This window comes from Haliotis asinina, chromosome 10 (genome assembly GCF_037392515.1).
Source record: "Haliotis asinina isolate JCU_RB_2024 chromosome 10, JCU_Hal_asi_v2, whole genome shotgun sequence".
Lineage (NCBI taxonomy): Eukaryota > Metazoa > Mollusca > Gastropoda > Lepetellida > Haliotidae > Haliotis > Haliotis asinina.
Window position 1 is genome coordinate 14652973 of NC_090289.1, and position 4809 is coordinate 14657781.

Genomic DNA, 4809 nt, shown 5'->3' on the forward strand with positions numbered 1-4809 from the left:
GATCATTGCCACGCACACAACTAACCTATTGCTGGTTTCTTCATGAAACTGATGCACTGACAATGTCTGATACTGATGGAAAGCTATATTACAGTCTTACATAAATATGCTATTCCCCACAAGAATTAACAAGTATCTATTTGTGTACACTTAACAAAAAGTGAATACATTCATGCTAATTGAACAAAGTCACTTCAACAAAATAAACACACCAGAGTGCTGTTTCATTCAAATTTTAATGTACCAAACAAGACATCAAATTGAAGATGCTTTTTGCATGTTTATTTTTACAGGACTGCCGAGATCTGGTAATAATGCTAGTCCAGACCATCAAGGTCTGTATTGTGACAAAATGAAATACTGAGAAACAGAAACCAATCCAAACTAATGTGTGAAGAGTAGACATCACAGAAAATAATTCTTTGGCTGAGGAATTGATAATAATATAGGCGAGACAACTTATGTTGTTTCAGAACGAGAAGCCAAATCCCCAGACTAAAGATTTATGAGGGTAAAATAAGAGAAATTATTCTGATCTAGTATTACATTTAAATCACAGAAAATATGACCAAACAGATAAAAGATAAAAATACAATCATTAAAGCAAGGTTTTTGATCATAAAGAAAGGAATATTTAGACAAAACTATTTTCTGTGATGAATGATGTAAAAGTTTGTGAATGGGAAGAAAGGTGACAGGAGCATTTTAAACGAAACTAAATCACCCCATTAAAATGATTTGACACAAAGAGTGAACATTTACAAACTGAAACATTACAGCATTAGTCCCACCACATTCAACATGTCAAAGTTTGGTTTATTTATACAGTTGTATAGTAAGTACAACAGCTGGCAAGTATCATAAAAATACTTCATTGTGGAAGAAATATGAACATACAAACATGTGACAAATGAAAACATTTGTGGCCACTTCTATTTGCTCTACATACATTTGTTTCAAAACAACAAAAGCATTGTGAATAGAAAACCATCCCCTAAAATAAGTCAAACACAAGAGACAACTTGAGACATTGTTTGATTCAGTAAATAAGACATGGAACATCAACAGTTTGATTCTGTGACTGTCTTTAACTATCACCCATTAGGAAGAGATGCCTTCTAAAGAAGTACCTTGAATAAATTTTAAAACACTTACCAATATAAACTGTCACTCTGCAGTGAACACAGTAAAATGATCCTGTTATATGGTGCAGTGATGTTTTCAGAAAAACAAGAAATAACAACTGCAAACAGAAACTTTAATTCCTGATCAACCTTTGGTTTAACCTTCAACTTTGTTTGGTTTACATGTGTATGTACACAGACTACCGGTATACTCTTTATGTAGAGTTCAATGAATTGCCATTAAATGTAAAAATCTATATCAGTTCACAAATTTAATCTGTAAGGGAGCACAAGACAGTTGGCTGACTTAGTTTGAGGGATGTTTCAGTTAAATCCCAGTCCCAGACTGGAGCTATGCATAGTTCTAAGTCACTACCAATAAAACATCATTAACAATGTGAGCAGGCTCATCACAGCTAGAGAAGCTAGCAGCAAAACCAGTTTGCGTGCATGGTTAAATACACATGATACAACAAAAGATTTCAAATAAAATACAGCAAAAATATACACTTAAAGCAATACATGGGCACTGCAGGACAAGACAATTTAAATGTATGTTTTAAATTGTAGATTTGATCTGCCTTGACAGATGACCTTGACATTGGTCCCACGATGCCGCAATGAAATCACTGGAAACACTCAATGTTGATATAATTGTTTCACTTTGTTTATTGGTGATTGTGTTATTGATCAGCAGAGTTATTTAACAGATTGCAAAAAGTGCATATCTTTAAGACTAGAGAACAAACAGAATCACATTCAACTGAACATAAATGCCAAGTACAGATATATATTTACATGCATACTTTGTTTCCCTATTACACCAGTCACCAGCATCAACAAGCTTATCTTGCTTCTCAACTCAAAGTCAATAGTATGTTTTATGCTGCTTTTAGCAATAGTCCATCAATATCACTGCAGGGACACCAGAAATGGGCATCACACATTGTACTCATGTAGAGAACACTAAGGAACCTTCAAACCTTTTTTGCACCATTACTGAGGCCATGAGTGATTGAGTTTTACATTGCTGTTAGCATTATTCCTTCAATATCACAGCTGGGGACACCAGAAATGGCCTTTACACACTGTGCCCATCTGGGGAACTGAACCCGGGCATTTGGTGTGATGCTTCAACCACAAGGCTACCCCACCTCCCCTACTGATGCTGTGACACAAACCAGTTTGAGAAAGACAAGACAAGCTTCAGTATGATGCTGATGCTGAGGATTGGCACTGGAATGCATCTATAAGTTACTACACAAGCACACTATATAGCGGACTCTCACACAGCTGCGGACACACATGGCAAAACAACACTCTGCATACTTTACAGGTTTCGTAAACTACAGCAACTAGGCTTAATGGATACCTCCAACGATCGATCAGCTAAGATTTCGACAAGTTCGTCAAACTATCTTACAGTCGCTGCTGACAATCACTTCATGTAAATTTGTAGAGATGGTTAAAGATTTGGTTGCAATATAAATTTGGTTTTCTTTGGAAAGACAAAGATAACTCAGTGGAAACACTTTTGAGTAACAAGTCTTTAGTTGTGCTAGAGACATGACATTGCAGAACAACCTTGCACTATGGAGATACTCCTAGCAGCATTTGGCAGTAATGATATTTCAAATTTTAAGTTTGTCTAGAATTTTAAATCTTTCATACTGATGAATGGGACTAGTAGCACCACCAGATAAAGGACAAATACACATGGAACAGATATCATAGAAATTTGTATATCTGGTGGCTAGGGAATGGTGCTGGTTACCATGGAAATGTGAGACAAGGAGGTCGCAGGCTGGGCACTGCAGGAGATCATGAGCTACAGGTTATAGAGCACAGTTAGCAGGACATGGTCACAAAGAGCAGCTAAGTCACTAAGGGCATGTTGTACATACATCTACAAGGTTAGTCAAGGATTAATGTTGTCACAGCTAGGGACACAGATGGTAGACGTCACAGATGATACCCAGATCTATGTTAATGACTGACCATGTGGCTACCTCTTCACAGACAATAGTTTGAAATGGTGTAAGCAATTGGATCCATGAGGTATGAAATATTATCCTTGCTGATCATATTCATCAGGAATCTCTGGACCAGGAAATGGATAGACAGAGCTGGGTGTCTGACTGGGTGCTGGGTTAGGTGTAGCAAAGAAGGGTTGGCTGAAGCAAAGTGTTAGGTTTAGCAAAGAAGTACTTGGTGCAGCAAAGAAGGGTTGTTTGTAGTAAAGAAGGGTAGGGTGTATCCAAGAAGGGTGGGTGCAATAAAGTGTTGGGTGTAGCAAAGAAGGGCTGGGTAGATGGGGGAGCAGTAAGAACTCTGTAGTTGGACACAAAGTAGGCTCACATTCAGTCCCAGAAACAGTTCTCTTATTTGAAAAAATATATAAATCTATAAAAATATAGAAATAAATCTATCAGCCCAGAACAGTTCTTAATTTCAGGGTTGTTGTAATCTAGACTTGCTTAAAAATTCTAGACATGAGCTGGACTGCTTTCTAATATATTCTTAAGGGTCTTGGAATTGACTACAAGTGGAAAGGAAACAAGGGTGGTTGTGATGGTCTGATGGAACTTGATACCAAGATTTCAGGCTGGTAGAAAAGTCAGTAACAATATGCCACATTGAAGTTTCACACCCAAGGAAGATCATAACACCATTCACACTATACGTACAGTATCACTTAGGACATACAGTGTGTTGAGCTAATAGACATGATTGTCAAGTTTGGTTTCAACCAATCATCTCATTGATTTCAAGGTGTAAGCATGCCGTCAAGCACTTTTATCCAAATCCATAAGAAAAAGAAAAGCCATGTCAGTCTCAAACCTAGTACATGCACATATCGACAATTAGTGCCCTGTTGTAACCATGCTCAATATACAAAGAAATTAGCATAATGCAAATTGCACGTGTCACTATTCCGATATACACATCATTGCAAAAATAATTCAACTACACATCAACGCTGTCATAACTGTGTGTTACCGAATGCTAATTAGGAATGTTCATTAAATCTTCAAGATGTTCTCCGTTGTTTCATATTTTACATTATTAACAGCATTGGGCCATCCACATAGCTACATGTGCTTCTCATCTTCAGCCTCAACCAGCAGGAAACAGGCAAAAACAAAAACAATAAAACCTTTAAAATAGTTTTACACACAGTATGTGACCTATTGTATTCAACAGTTCATCAATGCTAAAAAACCTAAATTTGACTTAAGATGTAGATTCTGCCTTAACAAGCAGGACAGCAGCACAAACCCACTTCAACCTAAAAAAAAACAAAACCCCCAAAACAAGAAAAGAATATAGAAAAATTGTTTAATTGTTTTAGTCTAAATGTGTAACTGATTTTATGAAGATTTTTATCATATCTGATTTATGATGTAATTGATGTTTTGCATTGAAAACAAGCTATTTTATTTATTTAAAAAACTGTGTCATATCAGGGTATACATTTTGAAAACTGAGATAACAAGTTTTGTTATTCTTTCATTTTCTCAACAAAACTGTATGGCAGGCAAGAGATGGAAGGCAGCAAAAGATACAGAAGGAATTATCACTAATACAGTACAAACTATATTCTTTCACAAGAAAAGCTGCACATATATGATGCAATAGAAACAAACATGCAGTTCAGACAAAATAAAAATAAATATTAAAATTT